The sequence below is a fragment of the Dama dama genome, chromosome 32, assembly GCF_033118175.1.
Source record: "Dama dama isolate Ldn47 chromosome 32, ASM3311817v1, whole genome shotgun sequence".
Lineage (NCBI taxonomy): Eukaryota > Metazoa > Chordata > Mammalia > Artiodactyla > Cervidae > Dama > Dama dama.
The window spans coordinates 41,088,551-41,104,687 of record NC_083712.1 but is presented as its reverse complement, the minus strand read 5'-3'; positions in this window follow the sequence as shown (position 1 = coordinate 41,104,687).

The following is a 16,137-nucleotide window of genomic DNA, read 5'->3' as shown; positions in this document are numbered from 1 at the left end:
AATTTGCTTCCTCTTTTTTTAATCTAGCTTGAGTGACTTGCAGGATCTCAGTTCTCCAACCAGAGATTGAGCCCAGGCCATGGTGGTGAAAATAATGAATCCTAAGGGCTAGACCTCCAGGGAACTCCCTGAATTTTCTTCCTGTTTCAGATATGTACCTCCCTCCCATCACACATAAAACCACCTTTTGTGAAATTATCTCCGCTGTCCAAGTAGGGTGTTATAGACAGTCTCTTGTATGAATTAAGAATCAAAAAGTGGATATTGTTTGCTAGACACATGTTCCCCTAACACATCTATCAATCAATAAGTCTCTATTTTATTTCAAAGTCTATGCCCTAATGCAGTTGCTCAATGAAAAGGGAGTATTAGCACTCTTTACCTTTTGAGGATTAGAAATATATGAATATGTTCATGGTAACATTTGCCAGGATTAGAAAAAGAGAGCTGAGATTTCTTAATGAAACTGCAGGGCTTGGGGCTTCCCTCGAAGCTCAGTTGGTAAAGGATCTACCTGGAGTGCAGGAGACCTGGGTTCGATTTCTGGGTCGGCAGATCCCTTGGAGAAGGAAATGGCCACCCACTCCAGCATTCTTGCCTGAGAATCCCATGGACAGAGGAGCCTGGCAGGCTATAGTCCATGGGGTTGCAAGAGTTGAACATGACTTAGCAACTAAAGCACCACCACTGATGAACCTGTGAGCTAATCAAGACAAAATATCCCATGGGGAGCAGCAGATAGGTGTATAAATAAAAATATGAACCTTAAGAAAATCCAGCAAAGCAGTACTGAGCAAGTGAAGCCACCCTCCTCCTAAAGGCTTTGTTTTCTAAGGAGCTAAGCTGCGGAGACTGTTCTGCCAGGGAGTCCATCAGGGAAGGAGAATAGTGTTCGCATCAGTCCCGTGGGTCAGCAATGATGGTACCTAATTCTACAAAGGGAGTTAGAAGAATGTCATCTTTGGAAATCTCTTCAAATGCCTGGTAGGTACTTCCCCTTATGTTTCTTACGTCCCCCTGTTGTAAATGCTTTAGTAATTCTCCCAAGGTGACACCATTATGATGCTCAGTGAGTCAGGAAAATGTCTTACTGGAGAAATCAAACTCTCAGGTTCATTAAGGATGTCGCAGAGGTTGTTTGTGATGAGCCCTTTGCGGGGATGTGTTCAGTCTTGTCATGCGAGTGTATGCTCCTTGGTTCTTTGTCTCGTCACAACAAAAATTTGGAGTGACGGACATTGAAGCCCCCTTGGCGGGTCGCAGCTCTCGGAGGACAGACCGTGTTATAGCTCTTAAATAAACCAGTGTTACAGCTCTTATTTATTTAGATAATAGCAGGAAAATCCATCTTCAAGGCATGAGAGCACGTCAATCCAAAGACGCGAAGAGAAGATCGCCCCATTGTGCGGGAGAGAGAGAGAGAGAGAAGAGGGCTTTGGCTCCTCTTTTTATGTGTTTTTTTTGTTCCCCCTGGGCCTGTCCTATGCAAATTGAGCTTAGGCAGGAGCGTTGTTTGTTTTACCTGAGGTTCTCACTCTGGTCCTCGGACCTTCCTTTGTTTTATTTTTGTGGACTTTCCCTTCCAGGTCTTTTAGCCACCGCCATTTTGGACTCCTAACAGTCTCAAGCCCAGAGAATTGCTAACTTATTTGCGTCTTATTTTTCAAACAGAGATGGATGGTGTAATACAGATCCCTGTGGCAAAGGGTAAAGATATATAAAGGCAAGACATTTAAGAAAATCTGACCAATTATTGGCTGACCACCACATTTTATTGACCCCAGGTGTGGCCTGTAGGAAGCTAGATTTAAAAATGCAACCAAGAACTTAGAAATAAACAGGAGAAGACAACTCATAAGCCACACATTGGAGAGAAAATAGAATGTACAGATTTAGTGCAGGGAAGTTGCTAAATAAATAAGCACCAATTAAAAACAAAAACAACAACCATAAGCCAGTAAGAACAGACCTTGGGGGACAGAGGAATCTAATACCAGAATTGAAAAATTATATTACCTATATGTCCAGTTTTCAACAAAAACATTGTGAGAAATGCAAGAAAACAGGGGAATATGTCACATACACAATTGAAAGAAAGAGCCAGCAGAAAATGTCCCTGAGAGTACCCAGGTTATGGACTTAGTAGACAAAGGCTTCAATCAGCAATTATAAATAAAATTTGCTTAAAGAACTAAGGGAAACTATGTCTAAAGAAATGTACAGCAATAATGTGTGATCAAATAGAGAACATCAATATAAAGGCAAATTTTATTTTAAAAAAGTAGAAATTCTGGAATTGAAAAATATAATAAGTGAAACAAATATTATCTAGAGGGGCTCAGCAACAAATTTGAGCTGGCAGGAGGAAAAAATCAGTAAACTTGAAGATAAGTCAATAGATATTATCCAGGTTTCAAAGGTGGGGGAAAAAATGAGGAAAAATAAACAAGGTCTTAGAGACTTGTTGGAAACCATCAAGTGTATTCACATAGGCTTAATGACCCAAGAAAAAGGAAGAAAAAATATTAAAGAAAGCAATGATCAAAATCCCTCATATCTGATAAAAATATTAATCTACAATCAAGAAACTCAACAAACTCCAAGTAGAATAAACTCAGGGAGAACCAAGCCTAGACACATCACAGACATTGATGAAATCAAAGAAAAAGAGAAACTCTTGAAAAGATTAAGAGAAAAATGACCTCACAGACAAGGGATCTTCAGAGTTTAGGCTGATTTCTCGTTGGGAACCATGGAGAGTAAAAAGCCCTACTGGATGACATCTTCAAAGTTTTGAAAGAGAAGCCCCGTAAACCAATATTTGTATATTTAGCTACACTTTTAAAAATTGAGGGAGAAATTATGCCTTTTTAAGAAATTTAAAAACAGAATTTATAGCTTATAGAAAACAGTAAAAGAAGGCCTTCAGGCTGAAATGAAAACTCATTAGATGGTAACTCAAATTCACACAAAAAGGTAAAGAGAACAAACAGAAGTAATATAAAAATATCTTGAAAGACATTGTAAACACATTTTTGTTTATGACACTTTTTATCCAATCTATTTTGAAAGACAATTGCGTAAAGCAATCATTATATAACCATTTTTATAGCTGCATAATACATAAAAACCTATTGGGACAAAATTTTGTATATTATTAAAATTAAGTTTATATTAATCCTAAATAGATCACTTTTAATTAGTTTGCTTAATATAATCACCAGAACAATTACTCACTAGGAAAGTAACTTTAAAAATGCAGTAAAAGAAAAGCAATGTAATTAAAATCATACACTAGAAAATAACAATAACAACAACAAAAGGAAATTGAGGAATAGAGGATTAAAAAAGACATAAGACATTTAGGAAACAGCAATGGCAGAGAAGAATCCTATTCTATCAGTAATCATATTAAATAAAACTATGCTAATTAATCAAATGTCTGAAATAGACAGAATGTGATAGCTTACTGTGAATGATGGTGGATTGTGATCTCCAAAGAAGATTTAGCTTCAGGATCAGGGACCAGGCTTGATCACTCAAGAGCTTTTGTGTAGCAGAGTTTTATTAAGGTAAGAAAAGGGACAAAGAAAGCTTCTGACATAGACATCAGAAGGGGAATGGAGAATGCCCCCCTCGCTAGTGTTAGCAAGGGAGTTATATACTTTTTAATTAATTATTAAAATGAATCAAAAGAATGTCTCAAGGTTATAAAAGTTTTACTAGACCCACTCCCGTAATATACATTTTAAGATAACAGGATTAGTCAGAAGGTTTTCAGGAAGGAGAAGCTGTCCTCAAGCAGGATACATTATTGTTATATAATCCTTAGTAGAGTTTAAACTGAGCTGTTTGTTGTGTAATCATCAGTTCCAGGCTTAAAGAGAAAAACGTTTTAAGTGACTAAAGCTAAGGAATGTAGAGAAAAAAGATGTTTGTCCTTTCCTCCTCCTTGAGAACTCCTGACCCCTCTCTCCTTGGGGACCCCTGGACTTCTTATCAACCTGCCTAGGCATTGGCTTTCTCATCTTGCCCTTTTCTTTTAGGAGAATTACGTTGCCAAAGGAAAGAGGCATCATTTTCAGTCCATAACTACTTCCTGTTGTTGAGGGGTGTGGTCCCTAAATTGTTGAGGCAACATATTCTCCTCACCCTCATATTGAGGGTCTCTGATCCAGGGGCCCCAAGTAATAGTTGAAAGAGGTTGTGGCACTTGTAAGAGCTTGGACAACCATTTGTAACTTAAAAGCTTTCAGACGATTAGAAACAAACTCCGTTTTACAGTTTCAGATGTAAGGCAAAAGAGTCATTAAACCAAGTTAAGGCCTAATCAAAATTAAAAGTGACATTATGTCCATAGTTACATCAGTCCATCTTAGGATTGAGAGATGTCGTCAGATCAAGAAGAGGCATCACATGTGATTTTTGTTGAAGCAACATTCTGAGAGTTGAAGAAAGTCCTTTCCTTGAAGTGGAGAAACCCACTATGGGAAGTCTTCTATTGATGAGGAGGGGAGTACTCTGCAGACCCATGGATTATGTCAATTGTGGAATGCAGCATAGGAAGGAGTCCAGGACAGGAAGGCGCTGTCTGGAGGGTCAAACAGCAGACTCAGCAGAAGTCAGCAGAAGCAAGGCTTTTGGAGTCAGCAGAAGCAAGCCCACCCAGATTCTCATGCCCATCTCAGTTCCTGGTTCAAACAGCAGCTTGTTTGACTCAAAGGCTGGGTCAGGAGTTAACCTCCCAATAAAGTCTGTTGAAAAGCTAAAAGCTGAGTCACATAGTTAATTTTAAGGCTTCAACATCTATGACAATATCTGTGCACAAAAACAGTCTGTCATAGAGACAGTCCTTTCCTTTTTTGGGGCGGTGGCGGGGGGCAGTTCGAGCCCTCATTATCGCTATGGGTAGAACTGTAAACCAACTGTCTTGTGTTTCCTGAGTTAGCTTACATGGCTGTCATTAATCATTAATCATGACATTAATCATGTCATTAATCATGTCATTAGCCTTTTCAACTTTTTCTGAAGATCAGGGTCTCCAGGAACAGTGTAAGTGATATTCTACTCCTAGAGCTTTTGACACCCTTCGAGTTACAGCAGCTTTAAAGGTGGAGCATCATTGCTCTGAACTTTAGTGTTTAAGATCCCACTTACATCATGAGAAGTCAGTACAGTTAAGATTTCACCTTTTCATTAACCTCTGGCTTTAGTGGATACTGCTTTTGATGTGAAAATAGGTGAGGATCACTGAGCCCGATAAAGGCAGGAACAGCATTTTGTGCTCGACCCACAGTTTTCCCATCAGTCCACACTCTAGGATTTATAGTTTGTTCCATTAAAAAGAGCTGGTTCCATATCCATGAGGCCTGGACCTTGTTCAGTATATCCCTCCCCAGAAGGGGTGAGGGAGACTCTGGCATGATTAGAAACTCATGAACATAGCACAGAGTCCCAGTTGTAGCTTAAAGGATGACTGAAATAATAGTGTTTGGCTTGTCTTGGCAGTTCCATTACAGTAGTGGATCGGGAGGAAAGTGGAACAGGGCCTTCAGTGAGCCCAGAGAAAGTTGCCCCAGTGTCCAAAAGAAATTGACTGATTGACTCCCCACAGTTATTAATACCCAGGATTCCTCAGGTGTAATTAAGGCAGGAGCTTGTGTGGGGACCCCCGGGCAGCTTCAGTCCCGATTGTCTTGAGTGCCTGACCGCTGGGGCCTACACCTCGGGGGGCAGTCTATTCTCCAGTATGGTCCTTTGCAGACCAGACCTGGAGCTGGAGGCGGCTTAGATGCCAGAGAGCAATCCCGCTTGAGATCTTGAAATGCCCCTCCTTTCCACAGTAATAACAAGTCCATCCCTTTTCACCTGGGTTTCTCTGGGCATTTTTCCTTAAGCTGTTTCAGAGCAGATCTAACAGCCATTGTTGGGGCTTCAGTCTTTTGCCTGGTTATTTTTTCCTATTTTCCTGCTTATCATCTCTACCATAATATACCATCTGAGCCAGCTGTGACAGTTTTTTCTAAAGACTGATTTGGTCCAAATGCCTGTTCTTGTAACTTATGGCAGACATCTAGAGCTGACTGAGTGAGAAATCTATCTTTTAAGATCATTTCTCCCTCTGTAACTTTGAGATCAATGTCAGTAAGCTTGTGGAGATCTTCCCATAGTCCATCTAGGAATTTACAAGGATTTCTTTCTCTCCCTGTTCTATGTCAGCCAACTTAGCATAGTTTAAAGTCTTAGCGTGCGCTTGCTTAAGTCCTTCAAGAATACATCTGACAAAGTGACTCTGTTATTGGAACAGCTTGGCTCCCAGTAGGAAGCAGTACTATTTCGTGTTCCCTCTTTCCCCTTCTCTCACATTCAAGCCATTTATCTCCAAAAGTAGTAGCTTCCCCCAGAACTCGAGTTCTTGAGTCAGGAGGCAGCGCCAAGACATACATTACATCTCTCCAAGTAAGCTCATGGAGTAAAGTTAGTCCCATAAAGGCTTCTATGTACTTTTTGGATTCTCTAGATAGTCTCAACCACAACTGGTACTGTTTGAATTTCTACCAAGGCAGAGGCAACCCCTCTGGGAAGGGTGCCCTAACTCTCAGCCTTTTCAGTTGGGAGTCCCAGATAAAGGTGTGATATACGAGAACAGGAGGCAGCTGAAGGTTTCACACCCAAATCTGCACCCTTAGGACATAAGTCTGGCACGTCTCACAGAGAGAAAAAGAGCAACACATATGTCACTTCCACCACTTTCCCTTATTTTCTACAGACCTGATCTAGTTGTGTAACAGTAATAATTGAGATCCTTCAACAGGTCGGCATTCCCTGTCTTCCAAAGGATACTGTGCCCATCCAGTATCACAGAAGATGATCAGGCGTATCTTTTTAAATTCTGGGGATCAAACTTGTCCCAGCTTTTTTAAAAAAAATACACTTTAAAGGAGTGGTTCTGGAACTGCTAGCTCCCATCTGTAAGAGAGAAAAAGGCGGCATCCACAGCCGTGGCTTCTTTCCACCAGAGGAGTCCCTCTCTGCTCTAGATGGGGGTGTAGACAGACTCTCCACGGAAGCTTTCCTTCCCTGGCTGGACTTAGTCTGTCCCTTACCGACGCAGGCGTCTTACTCGTCCCTCCTGGTTCTACCACTGAGGCGGGGTGGAGATGCACCAGGGCTAGACCCGGTAGCATCCCAGATTGATTTAGTTCCACACCACCAAGACCTTGGTTTGATTTGCCAGAGTAATTTCCCAGGATGTTTCCCAAACTAGGACTCCTAGGGGAAGCATCCATCTTACGTGTGCCAGGGCACATTCCTGAGTATGGTCCTGACCGCAGTAGAAAGGGTGAGTCATATGGGATGGACAACAACCAAGATGTCCCTTCTGAGTGTCATCACACCAGCATATGTGATAGCAAAGGAGGTTGTGGAGGGTTGGCCAGCGAGGAAAGAGTGATTTTTGTTCTTGAGCTACTAGAACCAACCCTTCCAGTTCATTTCCACAGATTCCACAAAAAAGAGTATCCAAGGAGTTGAGACAAAAGCCACCAGTGAGCCTTTTCTGGTCCACTTGGAGCTAGGGCTTCCAAAGGAAGAAGCTCCTTGCATTTCCAACCTAACCAGATCCTGCAATTCCCAATCTATGTCCTCGATAACCTCATGGTCACGAGCAGTGCTTGTATCCACATAGACAGGAGACACAACTGTGACAAAGACTCATTTTCAGGTCGCTGGCCCCTGGGGCAGGCAGCCAAGAGAGTAACCTCTAGCCTGAGAGATGTTCCTGGAGCTAAAATTCCGCCTCACTCCCAAACATGCTCTTAGTAACTTTCTAGCAAGGCTTTCCTAGTCTAGCAAGGCTAAGCTCTTCTGTACATGGGGTCTAAGTAAAAGTGCATAGTACCAGCATGGATCACAATTCCCTTGAAAGTCTATGATCCGACAAATTAGGTTAGTCATTCTAATCCGCCATGCAATTACAAAATGGTCAAAGAGACCAGGAAAAGCTGACCGAGAAAGGGAAGTTCAGTCCACACACTCTGCCCATTTCTGGCCGCTCCCCTAGCAGGGAGGTTGGGTGTCTCTTGGCATTGGCAGGTAGGTATAAACCCCCGACGAGGCTCCCCTTATTGGGGGCTGCCTTCAGTCATTAGGAGGGACCACAAAACTGCAGAGCGGGGCTCATCACTTGCTCCGCGCAGGGCATGTCATTCATTCACACACAGTGGAGTTAGTAAAGTAAAGCAGAAAACATGCATACTGAGAGAGCAGAGAGGCTAGAGCTTGGAGTGTTCTTACCTTGTCCTGAAGATCCCGGACGAGCCCCCAAGATGATAGCTTATGGTGAACGATGTCAGATTCTTGATCTCCAAAGAAGAAATTTTAGCTTTGGGACCAGGGACCAGGCTTGATCACTCAAGAGCTTTTGTGTAGCAGAGTTTTATTAAAGTAAGAAAAGGGACAGAGAAAGCTCCTGACATAGACATCAGAGGGGGCACAGAGAATGCCCCCAAGGTAGCCTTATCAAGGCCTCATATACTTTTTTCAGGCCCACCCCCACAACATACATCTTATATTAACAAGATTAGAACAAACAATACCAGACCCACTCCCATAATATGCATTTTAAGATGACAGAATTAGTCAGAAGGTTCTTGTTAAGGAGAAGGATGTTCTTGAGGAAGATACATTGTTATATTGACTAAGACAAAGCAATGTAGAAAAGAACCTTTGTCCTTTTCTCCTTGAAACCCCCAGACCCCTTTCTCCTCCTCCTCAGGAACCCCAGACTTCTTATCAACCTACCTAGGAACTAACTCACTCAAATGGGTAAAAATGATCGAAATACAGGCTATCTATAAGACACACACTTTAGACTAAAAGACATAAGCTGAAAGTAAAAGGATGAAAAAAGATAATCTATGCAAAAAGTAACTAAAAAAGAACCAGAATCATGATACTAATACAAGAAAGTGGACTTTAAGATTAAAAAAAAAAAAGCATTACAGTAGATAATGAAGGATGTTTCATATTCCTAAGAAGATCAATACACAAAGAAGAATATAGAATCATATTAAACATACATGGATTTAAGCACAGAGCTCCAAATATGTGAAGAAAAAAATGACAAAATTGAAGAAACAAACAAGGAACTTAAATAAAAAAATAAAAAGTAATGTGAGTGACTTCAACACCCACATGCAATAATGGAAATAACAGCTTGTCAGAAAAGCAATGAGGAAAAAGAATATTTGAATAGCACTATAAACCAACAAGATGTAACAGACATTTCTGGAAGACTCCCAACAGTAGCAGAAAACATATTCTTCTCAAGGTAAGACCATAGGGTAAGCTATAACAAGTCTGAATAAGTTTAAAAGGGTTGGAAGTATACAAAATATGCTTTCCAGCCACGTTAGAATTAAATTAGGCATCAACCAAAGAGGAAATCTTGGAAATTAACAGCTGTGTGAAAATTTTAAAGTTCTTAGAAATAACCAATGACTCAAATAAGAAAGCATATGGAATATTACAAAACACTTTAAGCAGAATAAAAATGAAAATGCAAAGTATCAAAACTTATGGGAAGCAGCAAATACATTGCTCGCAGGAAACTTATTGCTATAAATATATATGTAAACAAAAGAAGAAAGATCTTAAATGAATAACCTAATTTCCCATCTTAAAAATAAAGAATAAACAAAACTCCAAGCAAACTGAAGGAAAAAAAAAGAATAAAGTGTGAGCAGAGTTAACAAAACAAAAAATAGAAAAATGATAGAATGAGACCAAAGATTTTTTTTTTTTAAAGATCAGCAAAATTAATACACCTTTGGCTAGACTCACCAAGAAAAAAGAAAGAAGATTCAAATTGCTGAAATTAGGGCTGAAAGAGGGACATCATTACTGACTGTGGAGTAATAAAGGGTAATGAGAGAATATTATGAATGATCATATGCCAACATATTAAATAACCTCAGTGAAATGAGAAAATTTCTATGAAGACAAAAGCAAACAAAACAACTTAAGAAGAGATAATCAGAAACAACCTAAAGTAAACAACAAAATTGAATTAGTTATTTTAAAACTTTCAATGAAGGACAGCCAAGCCCAGATGCCTTCACTGGTGAATTTTATATAAAACACAGGCAAACTGTTATCAGCCCGTCACAAACACCTGCTAAAAAATTACAGGAGTAAGTATTATTAATACTTCCTAACTCTTGTTATGAGGCCATTATTTTCCTGGTGCCAAAACCAAACAAAGACAACAAAACCCTGAAAACCACAGACACACATCCATTTTGAAACAGACGTAAAATTACTTAGAAAATAATAGCAAACCCATGAGGCAACATGTAAGAGTAATTATACATTATAACCAGAAAGAATATCCCAATACTGGGATACCTCCTCAGAACAATAAACTTATTACCCTAATTAATAGACTAAAGGAGTAAAACCACATAATCACCTCAATAGATGCAAGAAAATCTTCAGACATAATTCAATCACCTTTGAAGATAAAAATGCTCAACAAACAAGGAATTGAAGGAATTTTTCCACTTCACACAGACTATCTGTGAAAAGCCCACAGTTAACATAATAAGTGGTACTGAATATTTTCCTTATAAAATCAGAGGCAAAATTAGAATATCTGCTCTTGCCACTTCTATCTAATATTGTACTAGTGATTCTAGTTGGGAAAAGCGGCAAGAGAAAGAAACAATGAGCATCCATATTGGAAAGGAAGAAATAAATCATTTCTATTTGCAGCTGATAAGATATTGTATATAGGAATTTTTAAGGAATCAACTAAAATGCTATAAGAACTAATGAATGAGTTCATAAGAATGGCAGCATAGAAAATCAATATACAACCATCAATTACTTTTCAATATTCTAACAATTAACAATCTGGAAATGAAATTAACTAAATAATCCTGTTTTTAATAGTAAAAAAAAAAAAAAAAAAAGCAAAAACGAAACAAAAATCCAGGAATAAACTTAACAAAAGAAGTTAAAAACTTACATAAATCTATATACTGAAAACTATGGAAAACCTAACACTATTAAGATGACTTTTTTCTCCATATTGATCTACAAATTCAATGTAGCCCCTATCAAAATTCCAGTTGTTAATTTTTTATGGAAAGTGACAAGCTAACTCTAAAACTCGTATGTAAATATAAGGCACCCAGAATAGCCAAACAATCTCGGGGAAAAAAACAAGCAAACAAACAGACAACAACAACAACAAAACACACACACACACACAGATCAACATTGAAGGATTCACAGTTTCCATTTTAAAAATCTACAACAAAAGCTACAATTACTGAGATACTGTGCTACAGTCATCAAACGGACATTGATGTAGATCAGCGAAATAAAATTGAGAGTCTGGAAACAAACCCTATTACTTGTGGCCAGTTTGATTTTGACAAAGGTGCTGAGATAATTCAATGGAGAAAAAAAATGATTTTTTCAACAAATGTACTGGGCAACTGCGTATCCATATTGAAAAGAACAAAGTGGACCTCTGTCTCACACCATGCACAAAACATAACTCAAAATGATTCAAAGACCTAAATATAAGAGCTGAAACTATAAAACTCCTGGGAATAAATTTAGGAATAAATTTTGTGACCTTAGGTTAGGAAATGGTTTATTAGATATGCTGCCAAAAAGCACAAGGGACCAAACTTTTACTTCATAAAATTTAAAACTTATGTGTGTCAAAAGATACCATCAATAAAAGAAAAAGTGTGTACAGAGTGGGGAAAAAATATTTGCAAGTCATGTAACTGACAAGGCATTTGTGGACAGAATATATGAAGAACTCTTACACCTCAATGATAAAAAGACAAACTAATTTTTAAATGGCCAAGGATTTGAATAGACTTTTCTCCAGGGAATATTTATACATGCGGTAAACACATGACAAAATGTTCAACATCAATCATCTTCAGGGAAATGCAAATCAAAATAGAAAATAAGAGTTTCTCAAAATGTTAAACGTAGAATTGCCATGTGATCCAGAAATATTTTGGTCACCTGATGAGCTAACTCATTGGAAAAGACATCGATGCTGGGAAAGATTGAAGACAAAAGGAGAAGAGGGAGGCAGAGGATGAGATGGTTAGATAACATCACTGACTCAAATGGACGTGAATTTGAGCAAACTCCAGGAGACAGTTAAGATCAGGGCAGCCTGGTGTGCTGCAGTCCGTGGGGTTGCAAAGAGTCGGACACAACTTAGCAAGGGAACAACAACAACCAGAAATTATGCAATTATTTATAGACCCCCAAATAAGTGAAAAACATATGCCTATATAAAACTTGTACACAAATATTTCTAGCGGAATTGTGCATAATGCCTCCAACATGGAAACACCCCAAATGTTCATCAAGCGATGCATGGATCAGCAAAATGTGTTTCAAAGCAGAGGAATATTATTCAGAAGTTTAAAAACATTAATAAAGCACTAATACATGTTGCTACATGGATGAATTTTGAAAACATTGGACTAAATGATAAAAGCCAGTCACAGAAGGCCACGCGTCTAGAGCAGGCAAATCCATAGTAGACTGGTGGTTGCTTAGCGCTGCTGGGGAGTGGGTGGAAAGGAGATGGGGAGGATTGTATGTATGTGGGGTTTGTTTGGGGCCTATTGGAAATGTCTTAAAGCTAGTTTGTGGTGTTGGCTGCACAATTCAGTGAAAATACTAAATATACTGGCTCTTTTTCCAGTTGGTAAATTTTATTATATCTGAAAAATATCTCAACTGGGCTGTAAGAAAGACTGCATGAAAAAAGATTGACCAAACCTAAGTCATCTTATCAGAATTCCATAACTGATTAGTAAAGCAGAACATATGTTTTCTTCGAAAAAGTAATGTGTAACCCTGGAAATACACAAACATCCAGTTGTATATTCAACGGTATATCAAGTCTGGCATACCTTCCCTATAAGTGAAATTGGCAAAAAGATGCCCTTAAATAAATTTTTATCTGAAAAGGATTTTCTTTCCACTCACCGTCCATCTTTTTTCCCTTTATGTTTTGTGGTTTTTCTCTTCAATGTTAAGAGCTCCGGTTCTGACACTACCATCCAAAATTCACGCGTTCACTATAGTGTGCCTCCCAGCTTCCCTGAAGCTTCCAGCTTCCTTTATAACTGTCCAGATTCCACCATCTACATCAGACCTGTTGGTATCAATAAGAGACTTTCAGCAAACCAAACTACTACTACTAGAAAATCAAGAGTCAACCATTACCTTTTCTTTGATTTGTTCTAATAGAGAGTTGTTTTTTAAATTCTCTCTGGCAATGATCATTTCATCGCTCTATGTCTATAGCTTACTGACGAATGAGTGAGTCAAAATGAAAAGAAATGGTGACAGAGGCGCCTCAGAATTTGAAAAAGACCTTTTAAAAGTATTTTGCAGTTTTTTGTCCTGCCCTCTTCCCTTTGTTGTCCACTAAGTGGGAATGATGGGTTTCCTAGTTTGTGTAGGAACTGAGACCCAGCCCAGACCACTTTCCTGGATATGGATTTTATTGAGCTGACAACGGGATCTTTCTGAGAGCTTCCAAATGAATAAGTCACTAGATTTCTAAAAATTAGAGAAATAGTAATGGGGTATCAGAAAAAGCCACATGGCTGTGATGTGAAATTGATTTGCCATAAATTGAGCATGTACCTGAATGGTCATGGGTGAATGAAACACTTCCATTTTATATTGGATTATTTCAGAAACAGCAAGCCCAGAATCTGATTTAGTTTGAAAGATGACAAAATTCTATTCCTCTGCTGATTCTCCAGGTGTTAGAAGTAGATGAGGAGTGTTTTTTATTATTTTTTTTAATTTTTTTTCCCACCCATCTTCCCTAAGTTAATTTGAAGAAATTGCTTTTACCACAAGACAACATGACAGGAATTGCATCAGGAATAATAAAATTGTCAGGCAAATGGCAAAATGTAATTGGGGTAGCTTGTTTGTTTTTCCTGAAATTATAAAACATTTGACCAACCAAGATGTTGTATCCATTATGAAAACATCACAAGGACAATTTTCTGATAGGACTAGCTAGCTGATACTAATTAATAACAACAGAAAGACTATTCTAAGCAAAATTTCTTAGCATCCTAGAGGACAAAATTGTATGAGCAAGGCTAAAAATAAGTGTTTTTAGTTCTTTGGATAAGAAACTGTGGTTTCAATTGAAAATATCTTAAAAATAATTAAGAACATAAGTGAATTTTTCATAGGTGGTTCTGATGTTTTTCTCTGTTTAGCTCTGTGGTGATTGACTATATACCCCTAAACAAAATATTTTTACATCATCTTTGCACATATTGTTTCAACATTTATATATATTTTTAATTGCATGCCAGGCCTTTTTCTAAATCCTGTTTATAGATATAGGTTAGACAGTTCTTATGAAGTTGAAGACATGCTTGCAGGAGCTGAAAGGACTGAGGGATTTAAAGAAGCTGGTACAATCATGAGTGTGCTCAGTGGCTCAGCTGTGTCTGACTCGTCTGTTGACCTAGGGGCTGTAGCCCATCAGACTCCTCAGCCTATGAGATTTCCCAGGCAAAAATAAATACAGAGGAGGTCGCCATTTCCTATCCTAGGTTATCTTCCCCACCCAGGGATCAAATCCATGTTTCTTGCATCTCCTGTATTGGCTGGCAGATTCCTCACCACTGCACCAACACATTAAAACTAGAAAACCCATAACTGAATAGTTTAAAAGAAAAAGTCAGTTCAGTTGCTCAGTCGTGTCTGACTCTTTGTGACACCATGGATTCAGCATGCCAGGCTTCCCAGTTCATCACTAACTCCCAGAGCTTGCTCATATTCATGTTCATCGAGTTGGTGATGCCATCCAACCATCTCAGCCTCTGTCGTCCCCTTCTCTTCCTGCCCTCAATCTTTTCCAGCCTCAGGGTCTTTTCCAATGAGTCAGTTCTTTGCATCAGGTGGCCAAAGTATTGGAGTTTCAGCTTCACCATCAGTCCTTCCAATGAATATTCAGGACTGATTTCCTTTCCGATTGATTAGTTGGATCTCCTTGCAGTCCGAGGGACTCTCAAGAGTCTTCTCCAAAACCATAGTTCAAGAGCATCAATTCTTTGGTGTTCAGCTTTCTTTATGGTCCAACTCTCACATCCATACATGACTACTGGAAAAACATAGCTTTGACTAGACAGGCTTTGTTGGCAAAGTAATGTCTCTGCTTTCTAATATGCTGTCTAGGTTGGTCATAGCTTTTCTTCCAAGGAGCAAGCATTTTTTAATTTCATGGCTGCAGTCATTATCTGCAGTGATTTTGGAACCCCCCAAAAATAAAGTCTTTCACTGTTTCCATTGTTTCCATTCCCATGAAGTGATGTTGAGTTTTAAGCCAACTTTTTCACTCTCCTCTTTCACCTTCATCAAGAGGCTCTTTAGTTCCTCTTTGCTTTCTGCCCTAAGGGTGGTGTCATCTGCATATCTGAGGTTATTGATATTTCTCCCAGCAATCTTGATTCCAGTTTGTGCTTCATCCAGCCCAGTGCTTCTCATGATGTACTCTGCATATCAAACCAGTCCATCCTAAAAGAAATCAGTCCTGAATATTCATTGGAAGGACTGATGGTGAAGCTGAAACTACAATACTTTGGCCACCTGATGAGAAGAGCTATCTCACTGGAAAAGACCCTGATGCTGGGAAAGATTTAAGGCAGGAACAGAAGGGGATGACAGAGGATGAGATGGTTGGATAGCATCACCAACTCGATGGACCTGAGTTTGAGCAAGCTCTGGGAGTTGATGACGGACAGGGAGGCCTGGCATGCTGCAGTCCATGGGGTTGCAAATAGTTGGAAAAGACTGAGCAACTGAAATTATTGACTTTTCAAATAAGTTAAATAAGCAGGGTGACAATATACAGCATTGATGCAGTCCTTTCCCAATTTGGAACCAGTCTGTTGTTCCATATCCAGTTCTAACTGTTGCTTCTTGACCTACACACAGATTTCTCAGGAGGCAGCTAAGATGGTCTGGTGTTCCCATCTCTTGAAGAGTTTCCACAGTTTGTTGTGATCTACAGTCAAATGCTTTGACATAATCAATAAAGCAGAAGTA